Genomic DNA, 23,142 nt, shown 5'->3' on the forward strand with positions numbered 1-23,142 from the left:
TGTATATTATATATATATATGACCCCCGATCACACAGGACGTGTATATTATATATATATATATGACCCCGATCACACAGGACGTGTATATTATATATATATATATATATGACCCCGATCACACAGGACGTGTATATTATATATATATGACCCCGATCACACAGGACGTGTATATTATTTATATATATATATGACCCCCGATCACACAGGACGTGTATATTATATATATATGACCCCGATCACACAGGACGTGTATATTATATATATATATGACCCCCGATCACACAGGACGTGTATATTATATATATATATATATATGACCCCGATCACACAGGACGTGTATATTATTTATATATATATATGACCCCGATCACACAGGACGTGTATATTATATATATATATGACCCCGATCACACAGGACGTGTATATTATATATATATATATATATATGACCCCCGATCACACAGGACGTGTATATTATATATATATATATATATGACCCCCGATCACACAGGACGTGTATATTATATATATATGACCCCGATCACACAGGACGTGTATATTATTTATATATATATATGTGACCCCGATCACACAGGACGTGTATATTATATATATATATATATATATATATATATATATGACCCCGATCACACAGGACGTGTATATTATATATATATATATATATATGACCCCGATCACACAGGACGTGTATATTATATATATATATACATGACCCCGATCACACAGGACGTGTATATTATATATATATATACATGACCCCGATCACACAGGACGTGTATATTATATATATATATATGACCCCGATCACACAGGACGTGTATATTATATATATATATGACCCCGATCACACAGGACGTGTATATTATATATATATATATATATATGACCCCGATCACACAGGACGTGTATATTATATATATATATATGACCCCGATCACACAGGACGTGTATATTATTTATATATATATATGACCCCGATCACACAGGACGTGTATATTATATATATATATATGACCCCGATCACACAGGACGTGTATATTATATATATATATATATGACCCCGATCACACAGGACGTGTATATTATATATATATATATGACCCCGATCACACAGGACGTGTATATTATATATATATATATATATATATATATATATATATATATATATATATGACCCCGATCACACAGGACGTGTATATTATATATATATATATGACCCCGATCACACAGGACGTGTATATTATATATATATATATGACCCCGATCACACAGGACGTGTATATTATATATATATATATGACCCCGATCACACAGGACGTGTATATTATATATATATATATATATGACCCCCGATCACACAGGACGTGTATATTATATATATATATATATATATATATATATATATGACCCCCGATCACACAGGACGTGTATATTATTTATATATATATATGTGACCCCGATCACACAGGACGTGTATATTATATATATATATGACCCCGATCACACAGGACGTGTATATTATATATATATATATATATATATGACCCCGATCACACAGGACGTGTATATTATATATATATATATATGACCCCGATCACACAGGACGTGTATATTATATATATATATATGATCCCGATCACACAGGACGTGTATATTATATATATATATATATGACCCCGATCACACAGGACGTGTATATTATATATATATGACCCCGATCACACAGGACGTGTATATTATATATATATATATATATGACCCCCGATCACACAGGACGTGTATATTATATATATATATATATATATATATATATATGACCCCGATCACACAGGACGTGTATATTATTTATATATATATATGACCCCGATCACACAGGACGTGTATATTATATATATATATGACCCCGATCACACAGGACGTGTATATTATATATATATATGACCCCCGATCACACAGGACGTGTATATTATATATATATATATATATGACCCCCGATCACACAGGACGTGTATATTATATATATATATATATATATATATATATATATATATATGACCCCCGATCACACAGGACGTGTATATTATATATATATATATATGACCCCGATCACACAGGACGTGTATATTATATATATATGACCCCGATCACACAGGACGTGTATATTATATATATATATGACCCCGATCACACAGGACGTGTATAATATATATATATGACCCCGATCACACAGGACGTGTATATTATATATATATATGACCCCGATCACACAGGACGTGTATATTATATATATATATATATGACCCCGATCACACAGGACGTGTATATTATATATATATATGACCCCGATCACACAGGACGTGTATAATATATATATATGACCCCGATCACACAGGACGTGTATATTATATATATATATGACCCCGATCACACAGGACGTGTATATTATATATATATATATGACCCCGATCACACAGGACGTGTATATTATATATATATATATATATGACCCCGATCACACAGGACCTGTATATTATATATATATATGACCCCGATCACACAGGACGTGTATATTATATATATATATGACCCCGATCACACAGGACGTGTATATTATATATATATATATATATATATATATATATGACCCCGATCACACAGGACGTGTATATTATATATATATATGACCCCGATCACACAGGACGTGTATATTATATATATATATATATATATATGACCCCGATCACACAGGACGTGTATATTATATATATATATATATATATATATATGACCCCGATCACACAGGACGTGTATATTATATATATATATGACCCCGATCACACAGGACGTGTATATTATATATATATATATATATATGACCCCGATCACACAGGACGTGTATATTATATATATATATATATGACCCCGATCACACAGGACGTGTATATTATATATATATATATATGACCCCGATCACACAGGACGTGTATATTATATATATATATATGACCCCCGATCACACAGGACGTGTATATTATATATATATATATGACCCCGATCACACAGGACGTGTATATTATATATATATATATATATATATGACCCCGATCACACAGGACGTGTATATTATATATATATATGACCCCGATCACACAGGACGTGTATATTATATATATATATATATATATATATATGACCCCGATCACACAGGACGTGTATATTATATATATATATGACCCCGATCACACAGGACGTGTATATTATATATATATATATGACCCCGATCACACAGGACGTGTATATTATATATATATGACCCCGATCACACAGGACGTGTATATTATATATATATATGACCCCGATCACACAGGACGTGTATATTATATATATATATATATATATGACCCCGATCACACAGGACGTGTATATTATATATATATATGACCCCGATCACACAGGACGTGTATATTATATATATATATGACCCCGATCACACAGGACGTGTATATTATATATATATATATATATATATATATGACCCCGATCACACAGGATGTGTATATTATATATATATATGACCCCGATCACACAGGACGTGTATATTATATATATATATATATATATATGACCCCGATCACACAGGACGTGTATATTATATATATATATATATATATATATATATGACCCCGATCACACAGGACGTGTATATTATATATATATATATATATATATATATATATATATATATATATATATATAATATACACGTCCTGTGTGATCGGGGTCACATATATATATAAATAATATACACGTCCTGTGTGATCGGGGTCATATATATATATATATATATATATATGACCCCGATCACACAGGACGTGTATATTATTTATATATATATGTGACCCCGATCACACAGGACGTGTATATTATATATATATATATGACCCCGATCACACAGGACGTGTATATTATATATATATGACCCCGATCACACAGGACGTGTATATTATATATATATATATATATATATATATGACCCCGATCACACAGGACGTGTATATTATATATATATATATATGACCCCGATCACACAGGACGTGTATATTATATATATATATATGACCCCGATCACACAGGACGTGTATATTATATATATATATGACCCCAATCACACAGGACGTGTATATTATATATATATATATGACCCCGATCACACAGGACGTGTATATTATATATATATATGACCCCGATCACACAGGACGTGTATATTATATATATATATATATATATATGACCCCCGATCACACAGGACGTGTATATTATATATATATATATATATGACCCCGATCACACAGGACGTGTATATTATATATATATATGACCCCGATCACACAGGACGTGTATATTATATATATATGACCCCGATCACACAGGACGTGTATATTATATATATATGACCCTGATCACACAGGACGTGTATATTATATATATATATATATGACCCCAATCACACAGGACGTGTATATTATATATATATATGACCCCGATCACACAGGACGTGTATATTATATATATATATGACCCCGATCACACAGGACGTGTATATTATATATATATATGACCCCAATCACACAGGACGTGTATATTATATATATATATGACCCCGATCACACAGGACGTGTATATTATATATATATATATATGACCCCGATCACACAGGACGTGTATATTATATATATATGACCCCGATCACACAGGACGTGTATATTATATATATATATATGACCCCGATCACACAGGACGTGTATATTATATATATATATATATGACCCCGATCACACAGGACGTGTATATTATATATATATATATGACCCCGATCACACAGGACGTGTATATTATATATATATATATGACCCCGATCACACAGGACGTGTATATTATTTATATATATATATGACCCCGATCACACAGGACGTGTATATTATATATATATATGACCCCGATCACACAGGACGTGTATATTATATATATATATATATGACCCCGATCACACAGGACGTGTATATTATATATATATATATGACCCCGATCACACAGGACGTGTATATTATATATATATATATATATATATATATATATATATATATATATATATATATGACCCCGATCACACAGGACGTGTATATTATATATATATATATGACCCCGATCACACAGGACGTGTATATTATATATATATATATGACCCCGATCACACAGGACGTGTATATTATATATATATATATGACCCCGATCACACAGGACGTGTATATTATATATATATATGACCCCGATCACACAGGACGTGTATATTATATATATATATGACCCCGATCACACAGGACGTGTATATTATATATATATATATATATATGACCCCCGATCACACAGGACGTGTATATTATATATATATATATATATGACCCCCGATCACACAGGATGTGTATATTATATATATATATATATGACCCCCGATCACACAGGACGTGTATATTATATATATATATATGACCCCGATCACACAGGACGTGTATATTATATATATATATATATATATATATATATGACCCCCGATCACACAGGACGTGTATATTATATATATATATATGACTCCGATCACACAGGACGTGTATATTATTTATATATATATGACCCCGATCACACAGGACGTGTATATTATATATATATATATATGACCCCGATCACACAGGACGTGTATATTATATATATATATATATATATATATATATATATATATATATATATATATATATATATATATAGACCCCCGATCACACAGGACGTGTATATTATATATATATATATATATATATGACCCCGATCACACAGGACGTGTATATTATATATATATATATATGACCCCGATCACACAGGACGTGTATATTATATATATATATGACCCCGATCACACAGGACGTGTATATTATATATATATATATATATATATGACCCCGATCACACAGGACGTGTATATTATATATATATATGACCCCGATCACACAGGACGTGTATATTATATATATATATATGACCCCGATCACACAGGACGTGTATATTATATATATATGACCCCGATCACACAGGACGTGTATATTATATATATATATGACCCCGATCACACAGGACGTGTATATTATATATATATATATATATGACCCCGATCACACAGGACATGTATATTATATATATATATGACCCCGATCACACAGGACGTGTATATTATATATATATATGACCCCGATCACACAGGACGTGTATATTATATATATATATGACCCCGATCACACAGGACGTGTATATTATATATATATGACCCCGATCACACAGGACGTGTATATTATATATATATATATGACCCCGATCACACAGGACGTGTATATTATATATATATATATATATATGACCCCGATCACACAGGACGTGTATATTATATATATATATGACCCCGATCACACAGGACGTGTATATTATATATATATATGACCCCGATCACACAGGACGTGTATATTATATATATATATATATATGACCCCGATCACACAGGACGTGTATATTATATATATATATATATATGTGACCCCGATCACACAGGACGTGTATATTATATATATATATATATATATGACCCCGATCACACAGGATGTGTATATTATATATATATATGACCCCGATCACACAGGACGTGTATATTATATATATATATATATATATGACCCCGATCACACAGGACGTGTATATTATATATATATATATATATATATATATATATGACCCCGATCACACAGGACGTGTATATTATATATATATATATATATATATATATATATATATATATATATATATATATATATATAATATACACGTCCTGTGTGATCGGGGTCACATATATATATAAATAATATACACGTCCTGTGTGATCGGGGTCATATATATATATACATGACCCCGATCACACAGGACGTGTATATTATATATATATATATATGACCCCGATCACACAGGACGTGTATATTATATATATATATATGACCCCGATCACACAGGACGTGTATATTATATATATATATGACCCCCGATCACACAGGACGTGTATATTATATATATATATGACCCCGATCACACAGGACGTGTATATTATATATATATATATGACCCCGATCATACAGGACGTGTATATTATATATATATATATGACCCCGATCACACAGGACGTGTACATTATATATATATATGACCCCGATCACACAGGACGTGTATATTATATATATATATATATATGACCCCGATAACACAGGACGTGTATATTATATATATATATATATATATATATGACCCCCGATCACACAGGACGTGTATATTATATATATATATATATATATATATATATATATGACCCCCGATCACACAGGACGTGTATATTATTTATATATATATATGTGACCCCGATCACACAGGACGTGTATATTATATATATATATATATATATATATATATATATATATATATATATATATGACCCCGATCACACAGGACGTGTATATTATATATATATATGACCCCGATCACACAGGACGTGTATATTATATATATATATATGACCCCGATCACACAGGACGTGTATATTATATATATATATGACCCCGATCACACAGGACGTGTATATTATATATATATGACCCCGATCACACAGGACGTGTATATTATATATATATATATATGACCCCGATCACACAGGACGTGTATATTATATATATATATGACCCCCGATCACACAGGACGTGTATATTATATATATATATGACCCCGATCACACAGGACGTATATATTATATATATATATATATGACCCCGATCACACAGGACGTGTATATTATATATATATATATATGACCCCGATCACACAGGACGTGTATATTATATATATATATATATATGACCCCGATCACACAGGACGTGTATATTATATATATATATATATGACCCCGATCACACAGGACGTGTATATTATATATATATATATATGACCCCGATCACACAGGACGTGTATATTATATATATATATGACCCCGATCACACAGGACGTGTATATTATATATATATGACCCCGATCACACAGGACGTGTATATTATTTATATATATATATATGACCCCGATCACACAGGACGTGTATATTATATATATATATATATGACCCCGATCACACAGGACGTGTATATTATATATATATATGACCCCGATCACACAGGACGTGTATATTATATATATATATATGACCCCGATCACACAGGACGTGTATATTATATATATATATATATGACCCCGATCACACAGGACGTGTATATTATATATATATATGACCCCGATCACACAGGACGTGTATATTATATATATATATGACCCCGATCACACAGGACGTGTATATTATATATATATATATATATATGACCCCGATCACACAGGACGTGTATATTATATATATATATATATGACCCCGATCACACAGGACGTGTATAATATATATATATATATATATATGACCCCCGATCACACAGGACGTGTATATTATATATATATATATATGACCCCGATCACACAGGACGTGTATATTATATATATATGACCCCGATCACACAGGACGTGTATATTATATATATATGACCCCGATCACACAGGACGTGTATATTATATATATATGACCCCGATCACACAGGACGTGTATATTATATATATATACAGTGGGGCAAAAAAGTATTTAGTCAGTCAGCACTAGTGCAAGTTCCACCACTTAAAAAGATGAGAGGTGTCTGTAATTTACATCATAGGTAGACCTCAACTATGGGAGACAAACTGAGAAAAAAAAATCCAGAAAATCACATTGTCTGTTTTTTTATCATTTTATTTGCATTTTATGGTGGAAAATAAGTATTTGGTCAGAAACAAAATTTCATCTCAATACTTTGTAATCTATCCTTTGTTGGCAATGACAGAGGTCAAACGTTTTCTGTAAGTCTTCACAAGGTTGCCACACACTGTTGTTGGTATGTTGGCCCATTCCTCCATGCAGATCTCCTCTAGAGCAGTGATGTTTTTGGCTTGTCGCTTGGCAACACGGACTTTCAACTCCCTCCAAAGGTTTTCTATAGGGTTGAGATCTGGAGACTGGCTAGGCCACTCCAGGACCTTGTAATGCTTCTTACGAAGCCACTCCTTCGTTGCCCTGGCGGTGTGCTTTGGATCATTGTCATGTTGAAAGACCCAGCCACGTTTCATCTTCAATGCCCTTGCTGATGGAAGGGGGTTTGCACTCAAAATCTCACGAAACATGGCCCCATTCATTCTTTCATGTACCCGGATCAGTCGTCCTGGCCCCTTTGCAGAAACAGCCCCAAAGCGTGATGTTTCCACCACCATGCTTTACAGTAGGTATGGTGTTTGACGGATGCATCTCAGTATTCTTTTTCCTCCAAACACGACAAGTTGTGTTTCTACCAAACAGTTCCAGTTTGGTTTCAACAGACCATAGGACATTCTCCCAAAACTCCTCTGGATCATCCAAATGCTCTCTAGCAAACTTCAGACGGGCCCGGATATGTACTGGCTTAAGCAGTGGGACACGTCTGGCACTGCAGGATCTGAGTCCATGGCGGCATAGTGTGTTACTTATGGTAGGCCTTGTTACATTGGTCCCAGCTCTCTGCAGTTCATTCACTAGGTTCCCCCGCGTGGTTCTGGGATTTTTGCTCACTGTTCTTGTGATCATTCTGACCCCACGGGGTGGGATTTTGCGTGGAGCCCCAGATCGAGGGAGATTATCAGTGGTCTTGTATGTCTTCCATTTTCTAATTATTGCTCCCACTGTTGATTTCTTCACTCCAAGCTGGTTGGCTATTGCAGATTCAGTCTTCACAGCCTGGTGCAGGGCTACAATTTTGTTTCTGGTGTCCTTTGACAGCTCTTTGGTCTTCACCATAGTGGAGTTTGGAGTCAGACTGTTTGAGGGTGTGCACAGGTGTCTTTTTATACTGATAACAAGTTTAAACAGGAGCCATTACTACAGGTGATGAGTGGAGGAAAGAGGAGACTCTTAAAGAAGAAGTTAGAGGTCTGTGAGAGCCAGAAATCTTGATTGTTTGTTTCTGACCAAATACTAATTTTCCACCATAAAATGCAAATAAAATGATAAAAAAACAGACAATGTGATTTTCTGGATTTTTTTTTCTCAGTTTGTCTCCCATAGTTGAGGTCTACCTATGATGTAAATTACAGACGCCTCTCATCTTTTTAAGTGGTGGAACTTGCACTATTGCTTACTGACTAAATACTTTTTTGCCCCACTGTATACATGACCCCGATCACACAGGACGTGTATATTATATATATATATATATGACCCCGATCACACAGGACGTGTATATTATATATATATGACCCCGATCACACAGGACGTGTATATTATATATATATGACCCCGATCACACAGGACGTGTATATTATATATATATGACCCCGATCACACAGGACGTGTATATTATATATATATATATATATATATATATATGACCCCCGATCACACAGGACGTGTATATTATATATATATATATGACCCCGATCACACAGGACGTGTATAATATATATATATATATATATATATATATGACCCCCGATCACACAGGACGTGTATATTATATATATATATATATATATATATATATATATATATATATATATGACCCCCGATCACACAGGACGTGTATATTATTTATATATATATATATGTGACCCCGATCACACAGGACGTGTATATTATATATATATATATATATATATGACCCCGATCACACAGGACGTGTATATTATATATATATATGACCCCGATCACACAGGACGTGTATATTATATATATATATGACCCCGATCACACAGGACGTGTATATTATATATATATATATGACCCCGATCACACAGGACGTGTATATTATATATATATATATATATGACCCCCGATCACACAGGACGTGTATATTATATATATATATATATGACCCCCGATCACACAGGACGTGTATATTATATATATATATATATGATCCCGATCACACAGGACGTGTATATTATATATATATATATATATATATATGACCCCCGATCACACAGGACGTGTATATTATATATATATATATATATATGACCCCGATCACACAGGACGTGTATATTATATATATATATATATATACATGACCCCGATCACACAGGACGTGTATATTATATATATATATATGACCCCGATCACACAGGACGTGTATATTATATATATATATATATGACCCCGATCACACAGGACGTGTATATTATATATATATATATATATGACCCCCGATCACACAGGACGTGTATATTATATATATATATATATATGACCCCCGATCACACAGGACGTGTATATTATATATATATATGACCCCGATCACACAGGACGTGTATATTATATATATATGACCCCGATCACACAGGACGTGTATATTATTTATATATATATATGACCCCCGATCACACAGGACGTGTATATTATATATATATATATGACCCCGATCACACAGGACGTGTATATTATATATATATATATGACCCCGATCACACAGGACGTGTATATTATATATATATATATGACCCCGATCACACAGGACGTGTATATTATATATATATATATATATGACCCCGATCACACAGGACGTGTATAATATATATATATGACCCCGATCACACAGGACGTGTATATTATATATATATATATGACCCCGATCACACAGGACGTGTATATTATATATATATATATATATGACCCCCGATCACACAGGACGTGTATATTATATATATATGACCCCGATCACACAGGACGTGTATATTATATATATATATATATGACCCCGATCACACAGGACGTGTATATTATATATATATATATGACCCCGATCACACAGGACGTGTATATTATATATATATATATGACCCCGATCACACAGGACGTGTATATTATATATATATATATATATGACCCCCGATCACACAGGACGTGTATATTATATATATATGACCCCGATCACACAGGACGTGTATATTATTTATATATATATATGACCCCCTTTCACACAGGACGTGTATATTATATATATATATATATATATGACCCCCGATCACACAGGACGTGTATATTATATATATATGACCCCGATCACACAGGACGTGTATATTATATATATATATATATATATGACCCCGATCACACAGGACGTGTATATTATATATATATATATATATATATATATATATGACCCCGATCACACAGGACGTGTATATTATATATATATATATATATGACCCCGATCACACAGGACGTGTATATTATATATATATATATATGACCCCGATCACACAGGACGTGTATATTATATATATATATATATGACCCCGATCACACAGGACGTGTATATTATATATATACATGACCCCCGATCACACAGGACGTGTATATTATATATATATGACCCTGATCACACAGGACGTGTATATTATATATATATATGACCCTGATCACACAGGACGTGTATATTATATATATATATATGACCCCGATCACACAGGACGTGTATATTATATATATATATATATATATATATATATATATATATATATATATATATGACCCCCGATCACACAGGACGTGTATATTATATATATATGACCCCGATCACACAGGACGTGTATATTATATATATATATATATATATATGACCCCCGATCACACAGGACGTGTATATTATATATATATATATATATATGACCCCGATCACACAGGACGTGTATATTATATATATATATATGACCCCGATCACACAGGACGTGTATATTATATATATATATGTGACCCCGATCACACAGGACGTGTATATTATATATATATATATATATGACCCCGATCACACAGGACGTGTATATTATATATATATATATATATGACCCCGATCACACAGGACGTGTATATTATATATATATATATGACCCCGATCACACAGGACGTGTATATTATATATATATATATGACCCCCGATCACACAGGACGTGTATATTATATATATATATGACCCCGATCACACAGGACGTGTATATTATATATATATATGACCCCGATCACACAGGACGTGTATATTATATATATATATATATATATATATATATATATATATATATATGACCCCCGATCACACAGGACGTGTATATTATATATATATATATATATGACCCCGATCACACAGGACGTGTATATTATATATATATATATATATGACCCCGATCACACAGGACGTGTATATTATATATATATATATATATATATATATGACCCCGATCACACAGGACGTGTATATTATATATATATATATATATGACCCCGATCACACAGGACGTGTATATTATATATATATGACCCCGATCACACAGGACGTGTATATTATATATATATATATATATATATGACCCCGATCACACAGGACGTGTATATTATATATATATATGACCCCGATCACACAGGACGTGTATATTATATATATATATGACCCCGATCACACAGGACGTGTATATTATATATATATATGACCCCGATCACACAGGACGTGTATATTATATATATATATGACCCCGATCACACAGGACGTGTATATTATATATATATATATATATGACCCCCGATCACACAGGACGTGTATATTATATATATATATATATGACCCCGATCACACAGGACGTGTATATTATATATATATATATATATATATATATATATATGACCCCGATCACACAGGACGTGTATATTATATATATATATATGACCCCGATCACACAGGACGTGTATATTATATATATATATATATATATATATATATATATATATATGACCCCGATCACACAGGACGTGTATATTATATATATATGACCCCGATCACACAGGACGTGTATATTATATATATATGACCCCGATCACACAGGACGTGTATATTATATATATATATATGACCCCGATCACACAGGACGTGTATATTATATATATATATATGACCCCGATCACACAGGACGTGTATATTATATATATATATATATGACCCCGATCACACAGGACGTGTATATTATATATATATATATGACCCCCGATCACACAGGACCTGTATATTATATATATATATATGACCCCGATCACACAGGACGTGTATATTATATATATATATATATGACCCCGATCACACAGGACGTGTATATTATATATATATATATGACCCCGATCACACAGGACGTGTATATTATATATATATATATATATATGACCCCCGATCACACAGGACGTGTATATTATATATATATATATGACCCCGATCACACAGGACGTGTATATTATATATATATATATATATATGACCCCCGATCACACAGGACGTGTATATTATATATATATATATATGACCCCGATCACACAGGACGTGTATAATATATATATATATATATATATATATATATATATATATATATATATATATATATATATATATGACCCCGATCACACAGGACGTGTATATTATATATATATATATGACCCCCGATCACACAGGACGTGTATATTATATATATATATATATATGACCCCGATCACACAGGACGTGTATATTATATATATATATATATATGACCCCGATCACACAGGACGTGTATATTATATATATATATATATATATATATATATATATATATATATATATATATATATATATATATATGACCCCGATCACACAGGACGTGTATATTATATATATATATATGACCCCGATCACACAGGACGTGTATATTATATATATATATATATATGACCCCGATCACACAGGACGTGTATATTATATATATATATATATATGACCCCGATCACACAGGACGTGTATATTATATATATATATATATATATGACCCCGATCACACAGGACGTGTATATTATATATATATATATGACTCCGATCACACAGGACGTGTATATTATATATATATATATATATGACCCCGATCACACAGGACGTGTATATTATATATATATATATATATATATATATATGACCCCGATCACACAGGACGTGTATATTATATATATATATATATATATGACCCCGATCACACAGGACGTGTATATTATATATATATATATATATATATATATGACCCCGATCACACAGGACGTGTATATTATATATATATATATATATATGACCCCGATCACACAGGACGTGTATATTATATATATATATGACCCCGATCACACAGGACGTGTATATTATATATATATATATGACCCCGATCACACAGGACGTGTATATTATATATATATATATGACCCCGATCACACAGGACGTGTATATTATATATATATATATGACCCCGATCACACAGGACGTGTATATTATATATATATATATATGACCCCCGATCACACAGGACGTGTATATTATATATATATATATGACCCCCGATCACACAGGACGTGTATATTATATATATATATATATGACCCCCGATCACACAGGACGTGTATATTATATATATATATATGACCCCCGATCACACAGGACGTGTATATTATATATATATATATATGACCCCCGATCACACAGGACGTGTATATTATATATATATATATGACCCCGATCACACAGGACGTGTATATTATATATATATATATGTCCCCGATCACACAGGACGTGTATATTATATATATATATATGACCCCCGATCACACAGGACGTGTATATTATATATATATATATATGACCCCCGATCACACAGGACGTGTATATTATATATATATATATATGATCCCGATCACACAGGACGTGTATATTATATATATATATATATGACCCCCGATCACACAGGACGTGTATATTATATATATGTATATGACCCCGATCACACAGGACGTGTATATTATATATATATATATGACCCCGATCACACAGGACGTGTATATTATATATATATATGACCCCGATCACACAGGACGTGTATATTATATATATATGACCCCGATCACACAGGACGTGTATATTATATATATATATATGACCCCCGATCACACAGGACGTGTATATTATATATATATATATGACCCCCGATCACACAGGACGTGTATATTATATATATATATATATATATATGACCCCCGATCACACAGGACGTGTATATTATATATATATATATGACCCCGATCACACAGGACGTGTATATTATATATATATATATATGACCCCGATCACACAGGACGTGTATATTATATATATATATATATGACCCCGATCACACAGGACGTGTATATTATATATATATATGACCCCGATCACACAGGACGTGTATATTATATATATATATGACCCCCGATCACACAGGACGTGTATATTATATATATATATATGACTCCGATCACACAGGACGTGTATATTATATATATATATATATATATATATATATATATATATATGACCCCCGATCACACAGGACGTGTATATTATATATATGTATATGACCCCCGATCACACAGGACGTGTATATTATATATATATATATGACCCCGATCACACAGGACGTGTATATTATATATATATATGACCCCGATCACACAGGACGTGTATATTATATATATATATGACCCCCGATCACACAGGACGTGTATATTATATATATATATATGACTCCGATCACACAGGACGTGTATATTATATATATATATGACCCCGATCACACAGGACGTGTATATTATATATATATATATACATGACCCCGATCACACAGGACGTGTATATTATATATATATGACCCCGATCACACAGGACGTGTATATTATATATATATATATGACCCCCGATCACACAGGACGTGTATATTATATATATATATATGACCCCCGATCACACAGGACGTGTATATTATATATATATATGACCCCGATCACACAGGACGTGTATATTATATATATATATATGACTCCGATCACACAGGACGTGTATATTATATATATATATATATATGACCCCGATCACACAGGACGTGTATATTATATATATATATATATATATATATATGACCCCGATCACACAGGACGTGTATATTATATATATATATGACCCCGATCACACAGGACGTGTATATTATATATATATATATATGACCCCGATCACACAGGACGTGTATATTATATATTATATATATATATATGACCCCGATCACACAGGACGTGTATATTATATATATATATATATGACCCCCGATCACACAGGACGTGTATATTATATATATATATATGACCCCCGATCACACAGGACGTGTATATTATATATATATATATGACCCCCGATCACACAGGACGTGTATATTATATATATATATATGACCCCCGATCACACAGGACGTGTATATTATATATATATATGTCCCCGATCACACAGGACGTGTATATTATATATATATATATGACCCCGATCACACAGGACGTGTATATTATATATATATATGTCCCCGATCACACAGGACGTGTATATTATATATATATATATGACCCCCGATCACACAGGACGTGTATATTATATATATATATATATGACCCCCGATCACACAGGACGTGTATATTATATATATATATATGATCCCGATCACACAGGACGTGTATATTATATATATATATATGACCCCCGATCACACAGGACGTGTATATTATATATATGTATATGACCCCGATCACACAGGACGTGTATATTATATATATATATATGACCCCGATCACACAGGACGTGTATATTATATATATATGACCCCGATCACACAGGACGTGTATATTATATATATATATATGACCCCCGATCACACAGGACGTGTATATTATATATATATATATATATATATATATGACCCCCGATCACACAGGACGTGTATATTATATATATATATATATATATATATATATATATATATATATATATATATGACCCCCGATCACACAGGACGTGTATATTATATATATATATATGACCCCGATCACACAGGACGTGTATATTATATATATATATATGACCCCGATCACACAGGACGTGTATATTATATATATATATATGACCCCGATCACACAGGACGTGTATATTATATATATATATGACCCCGATCACACAGGACGTGTATATTATATATATATATGACCCCCGATCACACAGGACGTGTATATTATATATATATATATATGACCCCGATCACACAGGACGTGTATATTATATATATATATATATGACTCCGATCACACAGGACGTGTATAATATATATATATATATATATATATATATATATATATATATATATATATATATATATATATATATATATATATATATATATGACCCCCGATCACACAGGACGTGTATATTATATATATGTATATGACCCCCGATCACACAGGACGTGTATATTATATATATATATATGACCCCGATCACACAGGACGTGTATATTATATATATATATGACCCCGATCACACAGGACGTGTATATTATATATATATATGACCCCCGATCACACAGGACGTGTATATTATATATATATATATGACCCCCGATCACACAGGACGTGTATATTATATATATATATGACCCCGATCACACAGGACGTGTATATTATATATATATATATGACCCCGATCACACAGGACGTGTATATTATATATATATATATATATATATATATATATATATATATATATATATATATATATATATATATATATGACCCCCGATCACACAGGACGTGTATATTATATATATATATATGACCCCGATCACACAGGACGTGTATATTATATATATATATATGACCCCGATCACACAGGACGTGTATATTATATATATATATATGACCCCGATCACACAGGACGTGTATATTATATATATATATGACCCCGATCACACAGGACGTGTATATTATATATATATATGACCCCCGATCACACAGGACGTGTATATTATATATATATATATGACCCCGATCACACAGGACGTGTATATTATATATATATATATGACTCCGATCACACAGGACGTGTATATTATATATATATATATATATATATATATATATATATATATATATATATATATATATATATATGACCCCCGATCACACAGGACGTGTATATTATATATATGTATATGACCCCCGATCACACAGGACGTGTATATTATATATATATATATGACCCCGATCACACAGGACGTGTATATTATATATATATATGACCCCGATCACACAGGACGTGTATATTATATATATATATATATGACTCCGATCACACAGGACGTGTATATTATATATATATATGACCCCGATCACACAGGACGTGTATATTATATATATATATATACATGACCCCGATCACACAGGACGTGTATATTATATATATATGACCCCGATCACACAGGACGTGTATATTATATATATATATGACCCCGATCACACAGGACGTGTATATTATATATATATATATGACCCCCGATCACACAGGACGTGTATATTATATATATATATGACCCCGATCACACAGGACGTGTATATTATATATATATATATACATGACCCCGATCACACAGGACGTGTATATTATATATATATGACCCCGATCACACAGGACGTGTATATTATATATATATATGACCCCGATCACACAGGACGTGTATATTATATATATATATATGACCCCCGATCACACAGGACGTGTATATTATATATATATATGACCCCGATCACACAGGACGTGTATATTATATATATATATGACCCCCGATCACACAGGACGTGTATATTATATATATATATATATGACCCCGATCACACAGGACGTGTATATTATATATATATATATATGACTCCGATCACACAGGACGTGTATATTATATATATATATGACCCCGATCACACAGGACGTGTATATTATATATATATATGACCCCCGATCACACAGGACGTGTATATTATATATATATATATGACTCCGATCACACAGGACGTGTATATTATATATATATATGACCCCGATCACACAGGACGTGTATATTATATATATATATATACATGACCCCGATCACACAGGACGTGTATATTATATATATATATATGACCCCGATCACACAGGACGTGTATATTATATATATATATGACCCCGATCACACAGGACGTGTATATTATATATACATATATGACCCCCGATCACACAGGACGTGTATATTATATATATATATATATATGACCCCGATCACACAGGACGTGTATATTATTTATATATATATGACCCCCGATCACACAGGACGTGTATATTATATATATATATATATGATCCCGATCACACAGGACGTGTATATTATATATATATGACCCCGATCACACAGGACGTGTATATTATATATATATATATATATGACCCCGATCACACAGGACGTGTATATTATATATATATATGACCCCGATCACACAGGATGTGTATATTATATATATATATGACCCCGATCACACAGGACGTGTATATTATATATATATATATATGACCCCCGATCACACAGGACGTGTATATTATATATATATATATGACCCCCGATCACACAGGACGTGTATATTATATATATATATATATGACCCCCGATCACACAGGACGTGTATATTATATATATATATGACCCCGATCACACAGGATGTGTATATTATATATATATATGACCCCGATCACACAGGACGTGTATATTATATATATATATATATATATATGACCCCGATCACACAGGACGTGTATATTATATATATATATATGACCCCCGATCACACAGGACGTGTATATTATATATATATATATGACCCCGATCACACAGGACGTGTATATTATATATATATATATATGACCCCCGATCACACAGGACGTGTATATTATATATATATATGACCCCGATCACACAGGACGTGTATATTATATATATATATATGACCCCGATCACACAGGACGTGTATATTATATATATATGACCCCGATCACACAGGACGTGTATATTATATATATATATATATATATGACTCCGATCACACAGGACGTGTATATTATATATATATATATATGACCCCGATCACACAGGACGTGTATATTATATATATATATGACCCCCGATCACACAGGACGTGTATATTATATATATATATATGACCCCGATCACACAGGACGTGTATATTATATATATATATGACCCCCGATCACACAGGACGTGTATATTATATATATATATGACCCCCGATCACACAGGACGTGTATATTATATATATATATATGACCCCGATCACACAGGACGTGTATATTATATATATATATATGACCCCGATCACACAGGACGTGTATATTATATATATATGACCCCGATCACACAGGACGTGTATATTATATATATATATATATATATGACTCCGATCACACAGGACGTGTATATTATATATATATATATATGACCCCGATCACACAGGACGTGTATATTATATATATATATGACCCCCGATCACACAGGACGTGTATATTATATATATATATATGACCCCGATCACACAGGACGTGTATATTATATATATATATGACCCCCGATCACACAGGACGTGTATATTATATATATATATATGACCCCGATCACACAGGACGTGTATATTATATATATATATATATATATATGACCCCCGATCACACAGGACGTGTATATTATATATATATATATATATATATATGACCCCGATCACACAGGACGTGTATATTATATATATATATATGACCCCCGATCACACAGGACGTGTATATTATATATATATATATATATATATGACCCCGATCACACAGGACGTGTATATTATATATATATATGACCCCCGATCACACAGGACGTGTATATTATATATATATATATGACCCCGATCACACAGGACGTGTATATTATATATATATATATATATATATGACCCCCGATCACACAGGACGTGTATATTATATATATATATCTATGGCTCCTCTGTTTCCCGGGTGTTGACGTCCCGGGCGCCGCTCACACACCGAGAATCTCTCACCTGAGGCCGCCGTGTTTTCCGTGACCGTCGCGTTCTGGTGACCCGGAAGTAGCAATGACGTCACAGCACTTCCCAGCACACTCCTGGAGCTGTGACTTCTGTGGGCGGAGTTTATCCGGACGGGCCGGAAGTAACAGGCGCCGCCATGTTTGTGAAGTCCGGAACGTTAAGTCAGCGCTCAGCAACAGCACAGCGCCCTCTATGTGTCACCTCCGGTACAAGCTGTCTGAGGACACTGCTCCTCCCCCTCCTGGTGACACTTCTCCGCCCCTTCTGGTGACACTGTACTGCTCATTCTTGGTGACCTGCAGCCTGCTCAGCACTATACAGTTTTCGATACCTGATGTCTCCTGTTTATAATATCTGACCCCTCCCCCTCCTGTATATAATGTCTGACTCCTCTCCCTCCTGTATATAATGTCTGACTCCTCCCCCTCCTGTATATAATGTCTGACCCCTCCCCCTCCTGTATATAATATCTGACCCCTCCCCTCATGTATATAATGTCTGACCACTCCCCTCCTGTATATAATGTTTGACCCCTCCCCCTCCTGTATATAATGTCTGACCCCTCCCCCTCCTGTATATAATGTCTGACCACTCCCCTCCTGTATATAATGTCTGACCCCTCCCCCTCCTGTATATAATGTCTGACCACTCCCCCTCCTGTATATAATGTCTGACTCCTCCCCCTCCTGTATATAATGTCTGACCCCTCCCCCTCCTGTATATAATGGCTGACCCTTCCCCTCCTATATAATGTCTGACCCCCTCCCCCTCCTGTATATAATGTCTGACCCCTCCCCTCCTGTATATAATGTCTGACCCCTCCTGTATATAATGTCTTACCCCTCCCCCTCCTGT

General features: G+C 33.3%; 1 protein-coding gene across 1 annotated transcript in view; it reads right to left on the reverse strand.

Annotated features, from left to right (window-relative positions):
• LOC143781254 (uncharacterized) overlaps nt 1-22,408 on the reverse strand; it is a 116,314-nt gene extending 93,906 nt beyond the window's left edge. Inside the window, exon 1 of the mRNA XM_077267747.1 lies at nt 22,279-22,408. The gene's annotated coding sequence lies outside the window, so the exon portion shown is untranslated. The remainder of the gene's footprint in view (nt 1-22,278) is intronic.
• Nucleotides 22,409-23,142: the final 734 nt, after the last annotated feature.

This window comes from Ranitomeya variabilis, chromosome 6 (assembly GCF_051348905.1).
Source record: "Ranitomeya variabilis isolate aRanVar5 chromosome 6, aRanVar5.hap1, whole genome shotgun sequence".
In the NCBI taxonomy this organism is placed as follows: domain Eukaryota; kingdom Metazoa; phylum Chordata; class Amphibia; order Anura; family Dendrobatidae; genus Ranitomeya; species Ranitomeya variabilis.